At 34.6% G+C, this 26,492-nt stretch overlaps 1 protein-coding gene across 2 annotated transcripts in view; it reads right to left on the bottom strand.

Annotated features, from left to right (window-relative positions):
* Positions 1 to 26,167, bottom strand: part of LOC143255739 (potassium voltage-gated channel protein Shab-like) — a 146,967-nt gene extending 120,800 nt beyond the window's left edge. For both annotated transcript variants that reach the window (XM_076511894.1, XM_076511895.1), the window contains exon 1: positions 25,820 to 26,167. The gene's annotated coding sequence lies outside the window, so the exon portion shown is untranslated. The remainder of the gene's footprint in view (positions 1 to 25,819) is intronic.
* Between the last annotated feature and the right edge of the window lie 325 nt (positions 26,168 to 26,492).

Below are 26,492 nucleotides of genomic sequence, written 5' to 3'. Positions count from 1 at the left end.
TAATTCTGTGTCTTCAGCGGCATTCTTAAACACATTACATCGAACATTATATTTCCCATCCAGTCGCGTGTAAGTTATTCAAGAGACTGTCTTTCCTCAACTGATAAGTTTGGCAAATATTCAAAAACACAATATGCACTTATTTTAAGATTTCCGTATTGACGTGTCTTAAAACATAAATATAAATAAATAATTTTAATTTCTGCACTTTTCTTGCAATTCTTCAAAGAGCCTACTATAGCAATAATATTATACAGAGAAAGGTACACCAGTATAATGATATTCTACGATTCAAAGAAATCTTGAAATTAGAGATTTTGAAATTGTTAAAGTGCTGATGAAATCAGTCTATAAATAACGTTTTAGTTTTCACCAGCCTTCACAGTTTCCGGCATTTTAGCAATACGTCCTTGGGCGAAATATTAGGTTCAATGTTGTTTTATCATTTTAAGTTAAATAAGGCAACCAGCATTATTTGTCACCGTGAATACTTTCCAACAATATGGTTGTTGTAAGAGTTATGAAGTAATTTAGCAAAATAGCTTTAAAACACAGTCTTTCCTAGGAATGGGATCACAATGGTGATCACACGTTAATATGACAGTTACTGCAGTGACTACGACTACGAGATTCTAACAACAGATAAGGTGCGGTAAAATATATTCTAACAACACATAAGGTGCAGTAAAATATATTCTAACAACAGATAAGATACAGTAAAATATATTCTAACAATAGATAAGGTGCAGTAAAATATATTCTAACAACAGATAAGGTACAGTAAAATATATGCTAACAATAGATAAGATACGGTAAAAGGTATTCTAACAATAGATAAGATGCGGTAAAATATATAATATATTCTAACAACAGATAAGGTACGGTCTAATTTTTTATAACAATAGATAAGGTGCAGTAAAATATATTTTAATAATAGATAGGTACGGCGAAATATATTCTAACAATATAGAAGATACAGTAAAATATATTCTAACAATAGAGAAGATACAGTAAAATATATTCTAACAATAGATAAGGCACGGTAAAATATATTCTAATAATATATAAAGTACCGTGAATGATATTCTAATAATAGATAAAGTACCGTGAATGATATTCTAATAATAGATAAGGTGTAGTAAAATATATTCTAACAATAGATAAGGTATAGTAAAATATATTCTAATAATAGATAAGGTGCGGTAAAATATATTCTAATAATATATAAGATACGGTGAAAGATATCCTAACAATACATAAGGTGCGGTAAAGTATATTCTAATAATAGATAAGGTGCGATAAAATATATTCTAACAATAAATAAGGTACGGTAAAATATATTCTAATAATAGATATGGTACGGTAAAAGATATTCTAACAATAGATAAGGTACCGTCAAAGAATTCTAACAATAAATAAGTACGGTGAAAGATATCCTAACAGTAGATAAGGTACGGTAAAGTTATTTTAACAATAGATAAGGTACGATGAAAGTTATTTTAACAATAGATAAGGTACGATGAAAGTTATTTTAACAATAGATAAGGTACGGTGAAAGGTATTTTAACAATAGATAAGATACGGTGAAAGATATTCTAACAATAGATAAGGTGCGGTGAAAGATATTCTAACAATAGATAAGCTACGGTGAAAGATATTTTAACAATAGATAAGGTACGGTGAAAGATATTCTAGCAATAGATAAGGTGCGGTAAAAGGTATTTTAACAATAGATAAGATACGGCGAAAGATATCCTAACAATAGATAAGGTGCGGTGAAAGATATTCTAACAATAGATAAGCTACGGTGAAAGATATTTTAACAATAGATAAGATACGGCGAAAGATATCCTAACAATAGATAAGGTGCGGTGAAAGATATTCTAACAATAGATAAGCTACGGTGAAAGATATTTTAACAATAGATAAGGTACGGTGAAAGATATTCTAAGAATAGATAAGGTGCGGTAAAAGGTATTCTAACTCCCTTTCGGTACACGCTGTCGGTTGCAGTTCTAAGCATATGATCTCTTGTAATTTAACTCTGACTATTTCGGTTCGTTTCATCGATACAAATGATTTCAACGATAATGACTCGTAACAGAATGTTTACAATATTACTGAAGAAATCCCAACTCCAAATATTAACTATCTTAAGAGAAAAGTTATTAACATATTCAATATTAACAATTGGGTAAGTTTCTTCTATAAATTTATACTTTCCTTTTGCTGGAGACGTGTGTCAATCGAAAACCCACAGAAATACTTCACGGTTTTGTTTATTAGAAGACACCCATAGTCATTATCAGGACACTGAGGTTTGGGTTGGTTATACTTGTTAATATATTTGTGTTACTTTACCCACCTCTGTTCGGTTTCAGTCAATATTAAGACTCTATCTAAAGCAATTTAACCAGTAATAATTAACTTTTATATTGTTCTAGCTTAAAGCATATAATTTCAAAGAGAGCATAATATAATAAGAAATAATTAAAAATGGCAGCGATCGAAATTGTTTTACTTTGCATTTCAAGATATACTCTTCAAAAAAAGAAACACAAAAGGGATATTTTTGTTATTTTAAAGAGATATATATGTAATAACGTTACAAGCTCAGAGTATGTGATGTTACACGTGTTAAGGCACTGATTGTCAGACCAAAATGACAATAAAAGTTGTGCACTTTGAAAACGGAGGAAAACATCGGATTTTTCGCCAAAACGCATTCGTGTCCAATAAAATTGCTTGAGAGATCTGCATGTTCTGCAACTGCAACATGTGCAAAATCCCTATAAAAGTGACGGGTTCTCGGTTTCCATAGCTCAGTGTTAAGCCACCGACACGCAATACGGTTACGCCAAGACTGACTGAAGCACAACGCGACAACGCCATTGGTCGTTTGGAAGCAGGCGAATCTCGATCGGATGTTGCCAGAGCTGTGAATGTCTACCCAAGCACCATCACAAGGCTATGGAATCGTCACCAACAACATGAATCAACTCGTGACCATCCACTATCTGGTAGACCTCGTGTGATCACGCCCGCACAAGATCGCTACATCCGGTTACATCACCTTCGGGATAGGACCACCACTGCGACGGCTACTGCCTCAACCATACCAGGGCTGCGTAGGATTTCCGATCAGACCGTACGCAACCGTCTACGAGATGCAGGAATCCGATCTCGACGTCCAGTCAGAGGCGTCATCCTCACCCAGGAACATCGTCAAGCACGGCTGCAGTGGACTCGGGCACATCGGGTATGGTCTCATCTACGATGGAGACATGTTTGGTTCAGCGACTATTCACGTTTTATGCTTAGTAGGCAGGATGGAAGGACCTGTGTTTACCGTCGCCGAGGTGAATTTTGCAGCAAACTGTTTGCAGAAAGTTGACAGATTTGGTGGTGGCAGCGTCATGATGTGAGCTGCCATCGCCTACAATGCCAGAACAGACCTATTGCACATTCGAGGGAATCTTACGGCTCAACGATACGTCGACGAGATTCTTAGGCCCCATGTGCAACCCATCATGGTAAACGTCAACGACGTTTTTCAACATGACAACGCCCGTTCTCACACAGCCCGACTCACCACTGTCTTCTTGAGACACCACAACATCAACGTTCTTCCCTGGCCCTCCAGATCACCAGATTTAAACCCCATCGAACATCTTTGGGACGAGTTGGACCGACGTCTGCGACGGCGACAACCTCAACCGCAGACTCTACCTCAGCTTGCAGCAGCTTTGCAGGCTGAGTGGACAGCCATTCCACAGGATGTGATTCGTCATCTCATCGCTTCTATGGGCAGGAGATGCCAAGCAGTTATTGATGCTCACGGGGGGGCATACTCGTTATTGACGTTGAGTGACGTTAAACTTCAACTAGTGAGCGTGGACTTCGCCTTTGCAGACTTTGGATGTTCAGCAGTGAATGTGCAAAGTTTCACACATGTGATACAGAACTACCCGGAATAAACTTGTTAACAATTTGTCTCAAATTTTGCCTTTTGCGTTTCTTTTTTTGAAGAGTATATTATAAACAGTACCAAAACTGTTTATTTAGACTGTACAGTCTTATCTCTCAATCGCAACTGACTAGCTGGACGATACCCCTAAACTGTAGCAATTAATTACAACTAACCGGACAATTACACAAGACTATATTGTGCTGTTTTCTCAAATGATCACAACTAGTCGGACGATTATGTAAGACTATATCAACTGATCACAACTAGCTAAACAATTCCACTAGATTACATCAATTGATCACAACTAGTCAGACGACTCTATTAAACTTTATCAACTGATTAGAACTCATCGGACGGCTCCACTAAACATTATCAATTGACCACAACTAGTCGAACGACTCCACTAGACATTATCAACTGATCATAACTAGTCAGATGACTCTACTAGACTGTATAGTAGTAATCTCTCAACTGACCACAACTGTCATAACTGATCTATTCACCTTACAGAAACGTATACCGGGTAGAACTAAGCAAGAAACGATGTGAATCCTAGATCTCATTGTTGATATGTTACCTTGAAATGTAGTTTCTGTAACTCTTCTGTTTTTTGTGTCAAACTCCATAATACATGAACATATATAACAGATAATAATAACGGGAGGCTTATTCCACATTATATGTATCTAAAATTACTTTGTCTAGGCGAATATTGCAAATTCTGAATATTATTCCATACGGCCGAGCGCTATTTAATCACTGGGATGTCCGAAATTTGTAACTAGGCTGTTTCTTTCCCTAGCCACGTTGAAAGCGCCGGTTCTCATCCAATCCCCAAAGCTAAATAACGTCGGGCCCGGTTAGTACTTGAGAGAGTAACCACCTGGGAATACCGAGTGATGATGTTTTTTGAAGGCCAGGTGGTTAGGGCGCTTGATTCGTAATCTGAGGGTAGCGGTGTCAAATACCCGTCACACTAAACATGCTCGCCGTTGACGTAGGGACGTTACAATGTGACAGTCAACCCCGCTATTTGTTGGTAAAAGAGTAGTTCAAGAGTTGACGATGGATATTATTGACTAACTCCTTTCCCTTTAGTCTACCACTACTAAATTAAGGACAGCCAGCGCAGATAGTCCTCGTGGAACTTTACGCGAAATTTAAACTAAATTAACAGTGAAGAATTACACAGAAATGATCCCCCGAGTAGTGTTATTGTTAAAATAAAATTCACCACTAGATAACTTGAGGGAATGAACAGGATTTTACTTTCCCTACTTTTATCCTTTGCGAGTATCCTGGTGGGACAGCGATATGACCATGAACTTACAACTCTAAAATCCGTGATTAGATTCTCCACGGTGGACGAGCAGATAGCTCAGTGTGGCTTTGTTTTAAAGAAAAACAAAGTATTTCGCGATTTATTAATTATAATTTTTAACACCTTTGTCATTTCATTGGGAAACTTTATTAGGTAGTATTTTGATTATGCTTTCTCTCAAACACGAACACAATATCAAGACACCAGGTTTATTCAGAATCATCTTCATAGACTCTTCATGAATGTCTTTATTTTGTGTTAAACACAAAGCTGCACAATGATCTATCTGTATTCTTTTCCCCGCTATTATTGAACCTCGATTCTAGCATTAAGAGTCATCAGGCTTACTGTTAAATCACGTAGAGCCGAGTCAGATTCAAGATAGTTATAACCCTTCTATTTCAGAACATATTTTCTAAACCTCTTTTGGTCTTTCCATGGGTTGGGTAAGTTTAACATTGTGATATGGAGGCATATCATGCGTTTCCTATCTTTTTACCTAAAATTTAAATTATTCCATTTTTCTGTGGATATTGAACAACTATTCTGATCATAGGTAGTCGATAAAGTTTGGTTTCTTTTGAATTTCGCGTAAAGGTACACGAGGGATATCTACACCAACTGTCCCTAATTTAGCACTGAAAGACTTTGAGAAGGCAACTAATCTTCATCACCCACTGCCAACTCTTGGGATATTCTTTTACCAGCGAATAATGGGATTAAAGGTTGCATTATAACGCCCCACGGCTGAAAGAGCAAGCATGTTTGATATGACGAGGATTCAAACCCGCGATCCTCAGATTACGAGTCGACGAATCGATTGTCTTAACCACCTGGCTATGCCTGGACTAGTCGATAAGGAAAATAACTACGTTTCTCTTACCCCAGTTACTCACGGAAATTGTTCGTGTTATCAACTTGGGTATCACGAATACTTTACAATGGGAAAAAAAACGACGAGAGAAAATAGTAGTATTATTATTAAAATATAATGTTACGTGTCTTCAGACTGGAATAACTAAAAGATACAGAACATACACATTTGAACTTAAAATTAGAGACCTGTCTTCAATAGAGGCATCGCTTTATATCGTTTGATTTAATTGTGCTTATGCCTGAAATCAAGATTTTGTTTATTGTGAACTATTTTTGTAGTTATTGTAAACTACGTTTACATTGTTTTACTTTATATATATCTCAAATTTGTGTATGCCTGCTCTTTTTCGAAACCACTTTAATGTATTTGTTAATTTATATTATGAATGCCTTTTTCAAGGTGGCAATTCATGTTTATAATTCATTATACTTGTCATAAAACTTTAGTGTTACGCCTAATACACTGCTGGCCAAAATCTTAAGGCCATAGAGCATAGAGAAAAAAATATGCATTTTGCGTTGTTAGCCTCAACCACTTATTTGAGTAGAGCTTCGAAAGATGAAAATAATAAAAAAATAAATTAAAAAATTAGCATTTAATAGGGAAAATGTGAACACTATGAAATTAGCCTAAATACTAGCTGGTCAAAAGTTTAAGACCATACTAAAACGAAGTGTTAATCGGTAAACATGTAACGAAATTTAGTCATTTGTGTTCAAGCATTATCGTTGTCAACATCTCCCACTGACATCTTCGGTGTTACATTGGGTAAAAACATGGCAAAGGCTAAAACATTGACAGAGTTTGAATGTGGCAGAATTGTCGAGCTGCAAAAGCAAGGTCTCTCTCAATGTGCCATCGCTGATGAGATTGAGCGTAGTAAAACTGCTGTTGCAAATTTCTTAAAAGATCCTGAGGGATACGAAACGAGAATTTCAAGTGGTCGGCCCAAGAAACTTTCGCCGGCGTTGAGCAAGATGATTCGACGGGTTGTCCGGCAAGACACCAGCCGATCATCGAACCAGAGTAAGGCCCTTACGGACCCAGAATGTAGCTCAAAAACAATAAGACGGCATCTACGATAGAAAGGCTTTAAAAACCGTAAACGTCTTCAAAGACCACGCCTCCTTCCACACTGCGAAACAACTCGGTTAAACATTGCTGAGAAGCACCAAACATGGGACGTAGAAAAGTGGACGAAAGTTTTGTTCTCTGAGTAGAAAAATATTTACCCTGTATGGTCCACATGGCTTCCAACGTTACTGGCACGACAAGGATATTCCACCGGAGACATTTCCTACACGACACAGTGGAGGAGGTTCCATCATGATCTGGGGTGCTTTCTCCTTCCATGGAACAATGGAGCTTCAGGTTATACAGGAGCGTTAAACAGCAGCTGGTTACATTGGCATGTTGGAGAGAGCATCCTTATTGACTGAAGGCCCTCGCTTGTGTGGAAATGATTAGATCTTTCAGCAGAACAACGCTGTAATCCACAATGCCCGCAGGACAAAAGACTTTTTCATGGCGAATAACGTGATTCTTTTGTACCATATAGCGTGTTCGCCCGAATTGAACTTCATTGAAAATGTTTGGGGGTGGATGGCAAGGGAAGTCCATAGAAATGGACATCAATTCGAGACAGTTCATGATCTTCGTGAAGCCATCTTCACCACTTGGAATAACATTCCAGCCAGCTTCTGCAAACGCTTATATCGACCATGCCAAAGCGAATGTTTGAAGTTATTCGCAATGACGGCCGTTCAACTCACTACTTAGACCTCTTGTTGGGCATTTCCTACCCTGTTTAGGACTTATTTTTGGTATGGTCTTAAACTTTTGACCAGCTAGTATTTAAACTAATTTCATTGTGTTTACATTTTCCTTATTAAATGCCGAAAGTTTTTATTTTATTTTTTTTTCTTATTTTCATCTTTTGAAGCTCTGCTCAAATAAGTGGTTGAGTCTAACAACGCAAAATGCATATTTTTTCTTTATGAACATTGGCCTTAAGATTTTGGCTAGCAGTGTATATTTTTATTATTATAGTTTCATCTGACTCTCCCTTGCTCTTAACGACCTGAAACCCGATCCCAAATATAGTAAAGAACCATATAGTTAAGGCACTCGACTCCTAATCTGAGGGTCTTGAATCCCCGTTACACCAAACATGCTCTCTCTTTCAGTCGTGGGGGCATTATAAAAGTAAAAGAGTAGTCCAAGAGTTGGCGGTGGATGGTGATGACTAGCTGCCTTCCCTCTAGTCTTACACTGCTAAATTAGGGACGACTAGCGCAGATAGCCCTCGTGTAGCTTTGCGCGAAATTTAAAACAAACAAACAGTTTGAAAATCTACCTAATGTTTTAACATTTAAAAATCATAGCTCTTGGTAACGTAAGTATGCGTATAGATATGTCGTGTTTATGTTACATTCTGTTATGAATACTCTATTCGTTTCTTAAAACCAGCCCTCAAGTCTGCGGAGTTACATCGCTACAAACCAAATTTTGTAGCACAGATAACCCACTGTGTAGCTTTGTGCTAAACCACAAAAACAACACAATCTTAAAACTGGTTTCTTGGGAGCTCTGAAACAAAATTACATGGTATTTTTATAAAGCTTTAAGTTACCATTTTTCTGTTAATAATAGGATAGTTTTGTTGTTGTTAATACGTATATGATTTTTAAGCCAAATTTTTACATCATTTTGCTCAATAAAGTTGCGATAGTTACAGAACTTTATTCTTATCTTTGATAAATTTACTTTTGATCTTCATTTTTTGCTAGGATTTTCCTCTTGAGTGACTAACTTATGAGGACTAACCTGTATATTGAGATTTTGCAAAGGGCTTGTTTAAATGATTTGATTCCAAGGGAATGACCATCCATCTAGTCAGTGGTTAAACGAGAGATTTCTCTGAATAATATTATCTCGATAATCCTTATACAACCTGTGTTTGAAAAGTATTTTACTGCAGACACTTTATGGGTTCACAATAAATTGTTGCTGGAGGGCGAACATAAAAATATCTTAAATGTTAGTTTCGACTCTTTAACAGCCAAAGAACCTCTATTTTTACGTCATAACATTGATTTTCTTAGTCGTGATAGCGTGTAGTAGTGGCGATGGTTTCGTAGTTTCGCCGAATTTATCAACGCAGTCAAGTTAAAATTAACATCTTCAACAAAATACAGTGAATTACAATCGATTGTATCATACAAGATACTTTGAACACCCACCTGGGCCTATCGATATGTTTCGTATGAGACTCGGATATTATTATGCTAAGCTTTGTGAGTTGATAATATTATCTTTAATGTCTACAGCGAATAGATCCACTGTAGGTATAGAGCTGTTGGTTTCAGGCTAGAAACCAGTATGTTATGACAAAAGATGTCTTAATAAAGCAGAGTAACAAGGTTTTCGGGAATTACACATATATAATTATTCGTTCACTATTTGTCTATCATTACCTTCTGAAATTATTGCTATGTTTAGTTATTTGATTTGACGTTTAGAAACTAAACAGTAATACTAAAATCGAGACTGGACAACAATTGAACTGTTTTATTGTTCCGTTTCAGTTTACAAACACGTCTTTTATGTGCATGTTTCTTTTTACTGCATATTACTTGGTTGTCGGCTAAAATGCAACTTGATAGTACCAGAGGAAGTTTCCCTTTGAGCGAGATACTCAACCGAAAGTGCATCTATTTGAATATAAGTTTGATTTAGTTTTGTGAGAGAGATAGTATTCCTAATTAAAATCGCTTTTGAAAACACAAGGTGATAAATAGAAGTTAATTGTGAAAAATAATAGAAAAAGACAATGCAAAAATACAGAACTCGGAATTATTGGCAAAGAACAAGAGTAAACTATGTTTAGAATAAACGTTTAGGCTAAAAAATCTGGGATTTCTAAAGCACGAATAGTGTGTGATGCACGTGATGCAAATAGTAATGTCAGCTAAGCGGTATCTTACAGATTTAGATAAGGTTGAACTGGTGACCATGTAAGTACAGAGAAGGAGGGTTTTCCAGTACTTAATCAATTTTTTGTCACAAAATCTGATAAACTGTGTTTTATGATCATATTCATCTTTTTCTAATGTCCTTCCTTCGTGGTTAGGTCAGGAAGAACTGTGTTATTTAGTCTTATATGTATGTTTATGGTACGTAGTATTGATTAAGGCAACATGGTAAGATAAGGACTGGTGTTGTTTAGAGGCCATATATTTAGTGAGAAACTTTTAACACTTTCTGTGTTATCTTACCGAAGAGCAAAAATATTACCTACTTAATAACCTACCTTCAGAGATAAGATTGATGTGTTACCAATGATAAAATTCATTATTTTGGTTTTGTTTAAAAGATGTTACTGGTTGCAAAACAGAAAAGAGACCCATGATAAGACCTTCATGAAGGTGGTAAAACTCAAGAGTTATAAACACGAATCCACATATTTTGTCAAGGCTGATGAATATCCGAATTTAGAATTGTAAAGGGGTAGAATATCCTTGGAGGTAAAAACTGTCTTTATTTTCAATGTCCATTGAAATAGCGCCTTAAGAGATCTCTAGGTGATTCTATCTTTTCTATTATAATTTAAGTGGCATTTAACTCTTTTGTGGTGGTTTATACAAGTGAATAAGATCTTCACTACATACCATACAATGTTGGAAAGTTTTTGTATTCCACATCGTTTTAATACACAGAAATAATTCCACTGTCGACTTGGGTTTCTTCAATTATCATTTACCGTAAAGAAGTTTCCAATTATGACTGTTGTGTTGTTTCCTGCTAAATCTAAATGAACACTTATTTTTGCTCTTTAAAAAAATAAAAATGTATACTATAACTAAATCCACACCAAAGAACCACCATACAATCTGATGAAAACATTGTTGTTAAATCGAGAGATTTGGAATTTTGTGGAAAATTAAACTGGATTTGTACAGACAGTTACCACATTATTGTCCAAACCAAGCTGTGTGTATGTGATTAGAAAACTCTTATCAGTTTAACTCATACGCAATAAAACAAACAGACACCTATTGGGCAGACCGAAACGTTTATCTCTATAATTTTCATGTAATATTATATCGACAGTTATTTTACACATAAAACTGGGCGTCGTCATAAAGTTGTTGGAAACTGTTAACAATAAAACTCGGTAATTCGCAGGCTATAGGTATTAGTATTATGTAAGGATATATTTAGAACAACGTAGCCTAGTCTGATAAAGAAATACAGGCATATATATATATATACGCGTAAGTTACATATAAGCAATATCAAATTAACTGGAGAAAACTGTGTTTGAAAGAGATAAAGAAAAAAGCCATATATGAAACTTTATATTACAAAACAAACGTACGTGTTCTTCTTTACACCAGATTGTTCAACCTATTGTCGTTACTACTACTTTGATTTTTGTGAAGCGTTTGTAAAACACAAACATCTTAAACCATTTCAGATGAACCTTTTCCATCGATCGTTGAAATCTTGAAAAATTGCAGCGTAAACATTTGACACAGTGTTGCACATTTCATTTAAGAAAAATCGTAACATTTAAATATAGGTATATTTTCTGTTTTTGCTGCTACAACCAGTATTTGTCAAACATCATTTGGGTGTGATTTAGATACTTATCTTATTTTCTTTTCAACCACTAATAGATTAGACAACACGTTATCCAGGAACAAAATTTCAAAGACTGTTGAAAGATCGAAAATCAACCTGTTTTTGACAATAATATGACGAAATAAATACCTTCAAATTATATTAGTTTTATCAAAATTAATCCCATAGGTATATTCGTGTGTAAAAGTATAGAAAAAGTTATTAAAAATATATTCAAAGAATATATTAAGTAACAGTTGGTACCCCAATTTGTCAGCAATAAGTTTACAAGGTTCGAAAGAGTAGATGGTCAGTTTTTTAAGTTTGCGCTAAACAATAACAAATAGATAACATTTGGAACCGGAATTATAACATAAGAATTAAAACGTATCATCATATCTTTACTAGTCCTGAATAAACGGGAGATAAATGTGAGAAGGAAGGTTTTAACGTGGGTCTGGAATCGAAATACTTTATGGGGCAACAGATAGTTTTGTAGGTAAATACCTTACCTACTTTACCTGAAAAATGAGAGGACATTTTAATGGGAAACTATAGCATTAAGCATTTTTGCGGAAGTTTGTTGTACTAAAATACTGCATAACAGTTATTCGTATTTCTATCTTGTTTTTGCATCAACACGAAGTATTCATCGAAGCGTGGTAAGTCCATATTCTACAACAGCACATTTTTAAGGTTGATTCCTCTCCAAGAAACTGTTCTGTCATTAAGAATATGTTCAATTCACATTAATTTGGCATGAAATGATAAACGAAAAATATTTCTTAACATGAATTAAACTTGCTAGGACAATAAATTTATGTATTTTACCAAGCGTTATATGTCAGCGTTTTATTTTAACGTCGTTCGTCCATTCGCCAATGGCCCCGGCATGGCCAAGCGTGTTAAGGCATTCGACTCGTAATCCGAGGGTCGTAGGTTCGAATCCTGGTCGCACCAAACATGCTCGCCGTTTCAGCCGTGGGGGCGTTATAATTTGACGGTCAATCCCACTATTCGTTGGTAAAAGAGTAGTCCAAGAGTTGGCAGTGGGTGGTGATGACTAGCTGCCTTCCGTCTAGACTTACACTGCTAAATTAGGGACGGCTAGCACAGATAGCCCTCGAGTAGCTTTGTGCGAAATTCAAAACAAACCATTCACCAATCCAATAACTATAATGTAGGTGAAAGTTTGGTTTCCGGACTTGTATATGTTTTATAGAATAAATCATTTACAGACTGATGATCACAGTAATCTTAACTGTAGGAATGGATTAAACCAAACGAACGCTATGTTGCATGTTGCAGACATGTTATTAGATGAGGGACAAAAGTCAAAGGGTAGTTTAATGGAAGCCTAGTGTGGTCCATGGTTAATGCGCCTAATTATGACTCTATGGTTCATTATTCCTACTATTCGATCAGAAAAGAGATGGCCATTTATTGGCGATGGGTGCTAATGACCAGGTATCTTCCTACTAGTCTTTCAGTTCCAACGTCCTTCAGTGGGAATCTTACATATTACACTATGTAACAAAATTTTTACTTTTTCTTGTTCCTTGTCAGAAAGTGTTATTGCCTAAAGTAAGTAAAGACCTATTTTTCTCTTCAAACTTTGTTTTTGTGACCTAGGAGCGTATAATGAAAACATGATGGGAGACTATATTTGGGGGCTGATACGTAAAAGTGATTTATATTACAGTCGCAAATCTCGAAAAACTACTAACTTCTAAAAATTTTTGTTCATTTTTGTATAACCTTAGTATAAATACATGTAAATCTTGATTCATATGTTGTTTTATTCAGACCTTATGTAAATGAAAATGTGCAAATTTGTTCGTTTTTACATAGCAAATAGGTTAATTTCTAAATTTCATTATTCGGGTCACAAAAACAAAATTTGAAGGGAATAATGGCCATTTTCTGTGCTTTTACAACATAAGAAATTAAGAAATAACACATACTATCCAAGAATAAAATTTGTGTTACATAATGTTATTATTGTCATAGACAGAACATCTAAAGTTCGACAATTACACTAACAGATGGAATATCCAACGTCTTTCGATAAGAATATTATAGATTACCATCTAATAGGCAGATCATCTAATCTTTGATTACCACAGTAATAGATACAACACCCAAAGTTCTTTTTTTTATGAAAATCTTGTAGATATCTATTCTGGAAGACAGGTCATCTAATGTTTGATTATTACAGCAATAGATGGAACGCAAATGTCTTTCGATTAGAATCTTACAGATTATAACATTGTGATAAACAAGACATCTAAGATTTGCTTGTTACGGTAATCGCCAGGACATCCAAAATCTTCTGATGAAAATTTTTATAGACTGCCAATTTAATAGATAAGACATCTAAAGTTTCATTACAACAGTAATAGACACTACGTTCAACGTCCTTCAATAAGAATCTTATAGATAAACGTTCTGATAAACAGGACTTCTAAGGTTTTATACGGTAATAGTTAAGATTTGATTACAATAAGAATAGATGGAATATCAAATGTATTTCGATGACAATGTTATAGATTACCATTCTCATAAGCAGGCCACCTTAGGTTTGATTGCTACAGTAATAGATGAAACATCCAACTTGTTTTGATGAAATGCTTACAGATTAACATTCTAATAGAAAGGACTTCTAAGATTTGATACAGTAATAGCAAATGTTTGATTACTAAAATAATATATGGAACAGCTACAGTATTTCGACTAGATTCTTACAGATAACCATTCCGATAGACAATACATCTAAGATTTGATTACTAAAGTAATAGATAAAGCATCCAACGTCTTTCGAAGTGAATCTGACTGATATATTCTGAGATAACTTCTCGTAGTGAACATTTATTGATTGTCGCACTAATAGACAGGTTGATTAATTTATTCCAATGAGGCTTATTTTCTAAATTTTGCGATAACAGAGTGAGTATTCAAATTATTCGATGAAAATATTCTTAATTACCATAAACATATATGGTAAAGGCTGTGTGTAGTTAGCTTTTTCGTGTAGCTTTGCGTGAAAACTTTGAAACAAATAAAGTGACTTGCATAACTATTTAACTTTTTCTTTTTTTACAAGCTAATTGTAATTAGCCAAGGTTGGCCTAGCAAAGTGAAATTTCAAGTGCAGAGCTTTAACTTAGATGACCAACTAATATTGTTTGATTTTAGAGACGTAGAAAATTATAAAATCATTATTTTTGACATTATGTAAGAACCAACACCCAAGGTTAAACCACGAATTTTTATCTCTTTAATGATCAACTCGACCCACATTACAATAAGACAGGGCGGAGTTCCTCTCCAGTAGGCGAGGTCACGTCAACCACGTGGATCACGTGTAATACTAGCGATTGAAAACTTCTTGGTTGTTATTGTCGGGCCTTACAGATAAGTGTGTCAAACCATTTAAATGTTTGTCGTTAAAGTCAAAACTGAAAATAGAATTTTTCTTTAAAAATATTTTTTACATTCCACTTATATAAAACTGAAACTTCTTTAAGAGAGTGAAGGTGAAAATTGATATAACAGACCAGACATCTTAACCAAAGAGTTAATCCTATTTAAGAAAACAGTTTTTGGTTCTTTTTATTATGAATCAACAACTGTGTGTCTAGGCAACAACAAGTAGCACATGACCCTTTTTTTTATATTTATAACACTTGTATTTAACTGATTTTTTCCATGTTTTTCAAGTTAATAGTATTTTGTTTTGAGCCTTGTACAACTATAATATTAACATTACCAAAGTTATGTAATTAATCCTATACGTCTTTAACATATGATATCTCATTTCGGAAAAAAAAAAAATCCTAACAGTAAAAATGTTTCAATTATGAAAACTATGAACATTTGTTTGTTTGTACTGCGTCCATCATGGGTATCGAAACCTAATTTCTGGCGTTATAAGACCGAAAAATTACAGCTGTGCCACTGTAACTACGGTCGTAATTTTGTTAATTATCAAAATATAAATATTGGACGTACGTAACGAGAATAACATTTATTTTAATTAAAGCTTTAGACTTTATAAATATTTGACTATTTGTATCTTAACAACAAAACATCTGTTCAAAATCTTATCTTGGTAACTCTCGAGGACATTTTAAAGCAGAAATAAACAATTGTATTATATAAATATAGTGCATATGTTTTGGTTTCTATAGTATCATATTACAGTCTTTGTCACCACATCCGGTCATGAGCTCTCTGGTGATCGTGCCACTTGACAATAGCCATGCAATACAGTTTCCACTGCTAAAGCTACTATGTAAGGTCATGTTCAAAGAACACCTCTTTTCCATGCTTCTTTCCATTATACATCTAATACGAGGACGACGGTTTCCCCATGCCAATTTCACTCATCCGTAGACGTGGCGGTATGTTTTCGTAAGAAATAGCGAATATACTTGTTTCATTCTGTAACTGCTTGAGGTGTGTGATGGTTGACGTATATGTCAACTTGTTTCGTTTTTCCTTCTCGTTAATTTTACATACTGTTGCCAGAGGTACGTGGCTTTTGCCAATGGATTCTCACTTGTTTCAAAACATCGCATTTTGCAAATAATTGGGTACGACTAGTTACATTTATTTCTTTTTGATGAGTTCCCCTGGTGGGACAGGTAAAAATTTAAGGACTTACAACTGTAAAATCTAGGGTTTGATTTTTCGCGGTAAACACAGCAGATAGCCCAATATGACTTTGCACTACAAATTAACAAACAATAACAAATAACATACCTGTAGACGGTCCTAGTTATTCAAGTTTATATCTATTTCACTACTGTCCAATGTAAATAAGCACAATAAATATTCTCATTATGGAAAATCTATGTCTGTGAGTTGAAACACATCTTTATAACCTGAATGTATGAATATTTTGCGTCGGAAACGGCTGTCACATACATTTCCCCAAAACGATCAATATTCGGTTGCATTACACTACCTGAGATACTCCAAAAAATTACAAAAGTTACTGTAATCTATTTCTCCTATTACAATAGCTTTGTATTGAGTATATACAAAGTAAAGTATTCATCACTCTATATTGTTGTTTTAGTTTTGAACTGATTAATTAAGAGAAGATAGCTAGTCAACAGCACTTAGCTCAACCCCTTGGGTTACTCTTTTCTGACCCAGAAGTGAGATTTTTATAGCGCACCCACATTCCCAAAGTGCAGAGAACGTTTCATCAGCAACGGGACGTGAATTAGGAATCCTTGGATTTACAGTTTCAGAACACTAACCGGAGGGTTACGTGTATCTCAACCTCCATACATAAAATTACTCCAAAATTACAACTCGTAATTTTTAATTACTGGACGTTAAAGACTATTTTTAATATTTTTTTTGTAATACTTGTCTGTTTTTCCCTTAGGCCCTCCAGTGGGTGAATAGCAAGTATGAAAGCTTATATCACTAAAATTAGGAATTCGATCCATGAGGCGGGCGCACATCAATTAGTCATTATATTGGTTTTCGCTTAAAAACAAACAAACAAACTAGTTTCTTATTTGTTTTCTTGAGTTGACGCGTTCTTGGCGCTGAAACTCCCATGCACATGAATCATTAATTGACGTTTTAATCTCGTTTTCATTTTGTAGAACGCTATCCAGAGAAACACTTTAACTGTGAACGTTCTATCTGTATCACCTAGTGTGATTTTTAAGTACCACTTGTGCCTTAATATGAAAGTGAGACATAATTTCTGTACGAGCAAGAGTTATATTAAGGATATTTCTACATTTATGTCTAATAAATAACAAATAGGAACAGCTATATTTGAAAATGAGAAACGTTTCATTAATACCGAAACTTGTAAAGAGGCTTGATAGAAAATTTGAAGCAATAATTCGAACTTGGCTAAGAAATGAAAAAATCGTGCAATTAAAAGTAAACAAGTGTATATATAGCGGAGATGAATGACTGCTGTTTACCGATTGTTTTACTTTTTTTACTTGCCTTTGTGTTACAAATCTAAACACATTGATCTCACAGATCATATCCTTAAATAAACAATATATACAGTATAAAGGAATAACAGTCAAATTGTACTTAAATAATTATTATTTTAAAACATTATACCTAAGGGATTAGATGGTCAATAGCAGTAATTAATAAAACGTAATAAATCAACGATAAATGACTTACTTAATTACGCGACTACCTTAGAAAGATCTTCAGTAGAGAGAGAAGTGTAGTGTTAATTCTTTCCCGTAATAAATACATTTATTTTATCTAAGACATTTATCATTCATATCTTCACTGGTTTGAATGAACAAAAACAGTAAGCTGCAAACTTTAACCTGGACCTTAGCCAAATCTACAGCCGAGAAGGTGCCAATCAAATGGATACTCGTAGATCAGTATGTCCATTATAATCGTCTATTTATACTCTTAAAGGAACATTCACGCCTTGCTTCGAAAACACTAACATATTATTTATTAACTACGTCTTTCAAATTCGTATTCGGCTACACCTATAGTTAGGCAGAGAGAAAGAAAGACGTGGTTTAAACCTCATTAAGAAGGATAAAGTTGATGAAATAAAACTTTATTACTGCAAAGTACAAAGGATGGTTTTAAAGCTCAATAAAGAGACCTTATGTGGCGAAGTAAAGGTTAAGTAGAACATATTACAAAAAATGTTTTATGTTCAATAAAGGTATCTTACTAAGTCAACTAAAGCTCTGATACAGTAATGTATGAAATATGGTTTAATGTTCATGTGACTATAGTTACTGACGTAAAGTTTAATTAAGAAAAGTATTAAGAATGGTTTAATTTTCAGTAGAGGTTTATTAATAAATCCAAGTAATATTTCAGTAAGGTAGTGTACCGAGAAAGGATACAAGTTTAACAACAGTTTGTTTGTTGTTTTTGTTGTTTTTTTTAATTTCGCGCAAAACTACACAAGGGCTATCTGCGTTAGCCGTCCCTAATTTAGCAGTGTAAGACTACAGGGAAGGCAGCTAGTCATCACCACCCACCGCCAACTCTTGGGCTACACTTTTACCAATGAAAAGTGAGATTGACCATCACATGATAATGGCCCCCACAGCTGAAAGAGCAAGCATGTTTGGTGTGACAGGGATTTGAACCTGCAACCTGCAGATTATGAGTTGAGCACCTTAACCACCTGGCCATGATTTATTTTATAAAACATATACAAGTCCGGAAACCAAACTTTCACCTACATTATAGTTATTGGATTGGTGAATGGTTTGTTTTGAATTTCGCACAAAGCTACTCGAGGGCTATCTGTGCTAGCCGTCCCTAATTTAGCAGTGTAAGTCTAGACGGAAGGCAGCTAGTCATCACCACCCACTGCCAACTCTTGGGCTACTCTTTTACCAACGAATAGTGGGATTGACCGTCACATTATAACGCCCCGACGACTGAAATGACGAGCATGTTTGGTGCGAAGGGAATTCGAGACCGCGATCCTCGGATTATGAGTCGAGCGCTCTAACCACCTAGCCGTACTTGGCCTCAATAACAGATACCATAGTTGGTGAATTAAACCTTCAATACGGGAGATAACAATGGTAATCTGGTGAAGTAAAACTTCAGTAAAGTAATGCACAAAGAGTGGTTTAAGGTACACTAAAGAAATACCAATAAACCAATAAAACTTTAGCATGGAAGAATGCGAATGGTGGTTTAATTTTCAATAATAAGGACCACAGATGGCCAAGTATAGTTTTAATGAGAAGACTGTGAGGAATGGTTTATAAGAATGATCACAGATGGCCAAGTATAGTTTTAATTAGAAGACTGTGAGGAATGGTTTATAAGAACGATCACAGATGGTCAAGCAAAGTTTTAATGAGAAGACTGTGAGGAATGGTCTAAAGAATGACCACAGATGATCAAGTAAAGTTTCAATGAGAAGACTGTGAGGAATGGTTTATAAGAATGATCACAGATGTAATAAGTAAGAATTCAGTAACGCAGGTAACGTAGATCGTTCGAAAGTTCAATAAAGAATCTCAACGAGTCAAGTAAATCTTTGGTACGAAGAATGATTGAAAGTTGTTTAAGGGAACCCTAATAAGTTAAGAAAAACTTCATTAAAGTATTGTACTAGTTCAATAGAAGACCTCTAACTGGGCAGTTAAATTTTCAGAAACGTAATGTACAAATAATAGTTCAACGTTCAGTAAGGGAACCCTACGAAGATAAGTAAAGCTTCAGTAAGGTTACAGTGAGAAGAACATTTTAAGTTCACTAAAGCTACGTATATGTCAAAAATATTCTACTAAGGTAGTTTTCAAGTAATCACTTAAGGTTTCTATAACAGTGACCACAGTTGGTTAAATAAACCTTCAGTCATTCAGACTACAAACAATAATTTCAAGTATAATAAGAGAACCCCTTTCGGTTAAGTAAAGATTCGGTAAAGCAAAGAATAAAACCTGTTTAAAGCTCAGTATCAATGACCATAGTGATAAGATAAATCCTGAGAAAGACTTAATACAAGAATTACCTTAAAACTCAAGTAAAGCTTGTGGTATAATAATACAGGCAATAATAGTAGAATAATTTAAAGAATAAAAAGAACGATTTAATGTTCAAGAAAAAATCCAAGTAATTGAAGTAGAAAGAATAATTTAATGTTTTCTAACAGTGACCACAGCTGGTCAAATAAAGGGTCAGTAAGGCAGAGTAAATGAAACGTTTTTAAGCTTTACAAAGGAATCTCAGTAAGTCAGTTAAATAATCCTACAAAAATATCAAGTGTAAAGGTTGGTTTAAAGTTTAATAAGGGAATACCAATAGGTCAGGTAAAGTATCAGTTACAGAGAGTACAAAGAATGGTTCAAAGTTTAAATAACAAAACCACAACAAGTCATATCAAGCTTCAATAAGGAAAACTACAAGGATAAACAGTAAGAGGGACAGTATTTTGTAAATTGGAGCTTTAATATGAAATAATATAATGAACGGTTTGAGAACCAAATAGAGAAGTAAAATCGGTCAGGTGACGTTTCATAAAAGTTGAATTAAAAATACGTCGTTTAATTTTCAGTTAGAGTGTCCGTAAATGAACAATTAATATTTCATTATAAGTAACTAAAAATTATTTAACTATAAATTTCAAAGTAAAACTTCAGTAAAGACCATCGAAAACATGTTATTGTTATTGACTATATAAGAAAGAATTCACTAAAAAATATAATGGATCAAGTACAATAAGAAAGAATACAGTCGATCAGAATTGTCCTTAGTAAGAACAACTACTATAACTTAAGTTAGGTTTTAGAAAGAAATTACAAAAGGATACTAGACAGTTTATTTTTATTACATAATATTTTAGTGTTAGAAAATAAACCGATTTTAGTAATCATTCAAGTAAATGTTTGACACGGTAGACTGTAATAAATCAAACAATGGTTTAACACTGTAGACTAAACAATCAAATAAAGGTTTAGCATAATAGACTAAATAATCAAATAAAGGTCTAGCACGGTAGACTGTAAACAATCAAATAAAGATCTAGCACGGTAAACTGTAAACAATCAAATAAAGGTTTAACAGCGTAGATTGTAATTAACCAAATAAAGGTTTAGCACGGTAGACTGTAATCAATCAAGTAAAGGTTTAGCACAGGATACTTTAATATATGTAGTAAAAGATAAAAGGAGAGATTATAATCAAAGGAGTAGGGGGTTTAAGCACGGACGTCTTTTGTCAGTCAAGTAAACATTTAATACAGGAGACTGTAATCCATCACGTAAAGGTCTGACATGAGAATTATAGTAATTAACCAAGTAAAAGTATGGCACGAGAAGGTGTAATAATTAATGAAGTAAAGATTTAGCGATGGAAATTAAATAACTTAGTACAAACTTGGTACAAGAAAGTGTAATCAATGTATTAAAGGTTTAGGAATGTTGAAAATAATCATGAAAGTAAAGGTTTAGCATGTCAACCCGTAGTCAACAAAGTAAAAGTTTATCACGGTAATCAGTGAAATAAAGATTTAGAAGGAGAGCCTGTAATCAATCAAGTAAAGGCTTAGAAGGAGAGCCTGTAATCAATCAAGTAAAGGCTTAGAAGGAGAATATGCAATCAATCAAGTAAAGGTTTAGAAGGAGAGCCTGTATTCAATCAAGTAAAGGTTTAGCACGACAGGCTGTAGTCAGTCAAATACAAATTTACTGCATTAAACTATAACCAATCAAGTAAAAGTTTACCACAGACAATTGCAATCAATTAAAAATAGTTAAGTAAAATTATGAAAAGGTAGACCAAAATTTTTGAACTAGAACTTTACAAGAGGGGAGTTCAGTTACTAAAAAACGTCAAGTAGGGGGTTCAAAAAGAAATACTATAAGTAATTAAGTAAAACTTTAGTTTGAAAGAGCGTAATCGATAAAGTGAAATTTACTTTTGGAGTGTATGGTTGGTGAGGTAAAGATTACGTTCGGTACACTAATCGATGAAGTAATGACTTACTCAGGAAGGGCGTAATTTAAAGTAAAAATTCAGTAATGGAGACTGGAATGGATGAAAGAAAGATTTACCTTGGGGGACTGTAAGTGAACATACTGGACATACATTTATTGTAAAAGCCTTTTTTATTATTAAGTCTTCATGAATTGGTATATCACGGAATTATAAAATCACTCGTTTTAAAATATCTAACAAAGCCATTTCTAGAAGTTTCTGACATATTGCGGAATACGTTTAAATAGATGCGCGAGATATTCTGACTCTACTGTTTAAGGATTTCAATAGTTACCATCAGGGTAAAAAGATACAAAGTTGGATTTTGAATGATCTATGTAGTTATTGGAGTCTACAGTCCAGTCCACATTCATAGAATAGGTCTCAGGAGTAATTATGTAAAAATCAACGTCTTTTTTTTTACGTATGAGAGAAACATGAACCTAACCCTTTAATTTTATTTAACACACATCGCGTGATCAAGAGACTAACGCATCGTGACGAGAAAGGTTTTCGCTAAGATTTAAATATTTTATATGTCTGACTCAAGCTATAATCCTTATACCTTAAATCTTTATAGACTGATCTTTGATAAACTTTCTTGATGTCTTTGTGGTCATAAAATAATATAACATGTAAAAAAGGAGGACTACAATGGCTGGGAATTAGGGTTAGTCTTTAACAGCCTTGATGTCTTCGATCTAACTTACAATTCTTACATTTATTAACTCGTAACTTAAAACTGCGTAAAAAGTCACAAGCTTTGAAAACCTTAACAAAACGAGTAACCTTTTACTACCAGCTGAGTCTGCTTATTAAATAATGTATAATAATTTTACGTTTTTACTTACTAAACAATCACTCTGAGGAACTGACCCAAAAACTTTGTTCAGAAATCTTTGTTGGTCACAACAGTATTCATCTTATCAAAAATGGCTACAGTAATAATTTTGTGTCTTTAGCCTAACCTGTTGGCGCACATGGCTTATACCCACCCCATTGTCGTTCACCATGATGTATGACTATCCCAGTGTTGTTCAGAATAATCTTATTCTACACTTACTCCAGTGTTATTCACTGATGTATACCCACCCCATTGTCGTTCACCATGACGTGTGCTCATCGTTGCGTCGTTCATCGTGGTGTACACTAATCCCAGCATTAACCTTTCGATCCATTTAAATGGTCATTATCTCTATAAAAAAAATCAATCGTCTTTGTCTTCATTCCACTCCGAATGCTCACTCAGCCAAATGCCAAAATGTCATTGATTTATTCTTAAACATAGAAATCATTCGGACGAAAGAGGAAAAGAAGAGCCGACCAAAACAGGATGTCTTCACCCACCATGGAGTAGACTTAAATAGTAACGGCGTCTGTTAGACTATCCATAGACAAAGACAGTTACAATCATGTTCAGTACATACATGCTAAACAAATTGGGATTCTTTCTCAGCAAGAATATCCAGAGAAATAAATAATCGTTCATTTTTATAGGGACATTAATAGCAAACAAAGACACTTTCTCGATTTGAAAGCAGTACAAAAATATATAAATCTCTTAAGGTTTAGGCCCTGAGCTATGCCTTCATTCGTATCTAATAGCGCTACAGTGACGATGTTTTATCTTTTTCAACACACGTTCGGTGAAAACTGTGAATAGTGCAGTAGAAAACATGAACATATTATTTCTTCCAGCTTTGTGTGATTATTTTGAAAGAAGTTAAATGTCATATTTATTTTTAACATAATTCGTAAAATAAACCATGCAGGTCATCTATAGCTTTAGAGATTTGAAAAGAAACGAAACTTGTTGTATTAAATCTCTTACGAAACGTATGGTTAAAACTTTTTTGTAGCTGAACGTATACTAGAGAACAATATATACGATCAAGAAGGTTTGATTTTCTGATTATGATATAACTGAAAAATGCAAAGCGAAAATAATTACAAAGTTTCGTAATTTATAAAATAAATTCCGAAAGACAATTAATTTTTTTTTGCATTTTTGCATTTTTGATTTTCTTAATTTACCGTCCTCAAGGCTTCTCAAATCAGGGGTTCGATTCCCCTCGGTGGACTCAGCAGATAACCCGATGTGGCTTTGCTGTAAACACACACGGCTTCTCAATCTTTACGTTTAATGTTCACCCATTTCTAAAAGTATCACTTTTTAACCTTACATTGCAGACAAGTGCATTTAAATTAATTGTACTTGGTAAATGAGTGTATTTAAAGTAATTGTACTTAGCATTTAAATTAATTGTACTTAACAGATGAGTGTATTTAAACAAATATTTCTTAGCATATGGAAATATTTAAACAAGTATTCCTTATCAGATGCGTACATTAAAAAACACGATTTTATAACACTTATGACTTACATTAAACATTTTCTTCGTTGCATGTAGTAATTTATTGTGTTGTATGGGTTCAATTGATTAAATAAAGCAGCACCTCCTGGTGGAATATTTTTTCAAAAATCTGTTCTCAAATAACATTAATCATCCAATAATTTGGCAAAATTTCCATTCTAATGTTAATTCCGCTTTGGCACATAAAGCTATTGATATTGAACATTTAATTACTGCCTTTACACGGGAATCACCTGTGGGAATATCTGGTTACTAAGAAGTGTTCCATAATATAAAACCTCAAGGTCTTAGGTTAGCCAAAGTTTTACAAAATAGAAAAGTGAACTAACGAACTAAGAAAACAACAAAATCACTGGACAAAAATGCATGGTTTAATTATTCAATATTACTAATACGTAAAACTAATTAGTTTGGATGATCCGGTCATTTATTTTCAATGGAATCTGGTACTTAGAATAATGTGGAGCAGGTGACATGCTTATCAGAGCAGCCCGAAGTAGTACTTCTTTCTCAATATTACTACCAGGATTTTCACTAGGACGCTCACCAACTTGAGTTTTAGTAAATAATGGAAGTACAAGTGTAACTTTTACACTATTGAGTTTTTCTCAAATAGATAACTTGAAAAACAGCTACAGCTTTAGTGTAAATTAATCACTTGCATATAAGTCATCGCTTACCTAATCATAGCAGGCAATAATAAGCATAGGACAATCAAACAAAATGGCCTGGGTGGAGCCACATGGTTGCTTTATCTCGTTAAATCATCTACAGGTTTTTAGCAACATTGACAGTCATATAACGTGATTACAAAAATACATACATTTTGCATTCTCTTTCGATCACTACACTTTCGAGTGAAACTGGTCAGACAAAACTGGTATAATGCCTTTCTTGAGCGACTAGATTCTTAGTAGGTTTTCTTTCTAATCATCAGATGGGATTATTAAGCCAAGGGAGATACTTAAAAACATGTATTCAGAGCAACTGTCACATTTGTTTTACCGTGTTAACGTAGGTCAATTAAAGTGTTCACTGTCTTGCAAATAATTATCGCTTAAGTCGTTAGTTCTCAGTGATGTTAGGCCAGAAAATCCGAGAGTAGCATTGCCGTGTACAATATCGGTCTAGTGAGCGTGGCAATTTCAACAACCAGTGAGAATAAAAGCGCTTACCGTTCAGTGCGGTCCTTTCCAGTCTAATAAGCTCAGTGCCTCAGCAGCAGACCATTCGCCATGTCATGACGACGTTGTCACAAAACGTAACCACAAGGAAGCAGAGGTGCCTTCAGCACTCGGTCTATCTGATGTTATACGGTGAAGCACTAGCTTCGGAGAGTGGCGTAAGGTGTTGGCGTTTTGACAAAAACGGTATTAAAAATGGTTTCGTTCGATGAAACTTGTAACTCACGCAGAACATCGTCCTCCACTGCGGGAAGGTGTATCTGAGCAACAGCTAGCGGAACGCGGCGCGCGCGCACAAAGACAGCCGCAGAGCTATTTCCCCCCGCCCCTGTTTGTCTCCCTTCAATCCCAGTTCATTCTGCCACCAGATACGAAGTGTAATGAGAGAGTGACGTCACGAGAATCGAACCTACCGACCGCTTCTAATGCTATCTCTCTCAGCCAAACCATTCACCCCTGTTTCTTAGATATTCCATTTCACGTTTGTGCAACGTTTGACAACTTTACTGGCTGCTTCTTGTTCTTTTTTGAAATTTTGTTTAAATTTTAAATTAGTGTGCTATATACGTGATGTATAAAGGTGATAACAAATAAAAATTTACGGTTTTGGTTTTGTTCAGTGAAAATTGACAAAAACAATTAATATTATTTTGAATCGTTGTAC

Source organism: Tachypleus tridentatus, chromosome 7 (genome assembly GCF_004210375.1).
Source record: "Tachypleus tridentatus isolate NWPU-2018 chromosome 7, ASM421037v1, whole genome shotgun sequence".
Lineage (NCBI taxonomy): Eukaryota > Metazoa > Arthropoda > Merostomata > Xiphosura > Limulidae > Tachypleus > Tachypleus tridentatus.
This window is presented reverse-complemented; position numbering and strand designations above follow the sequence as displayed.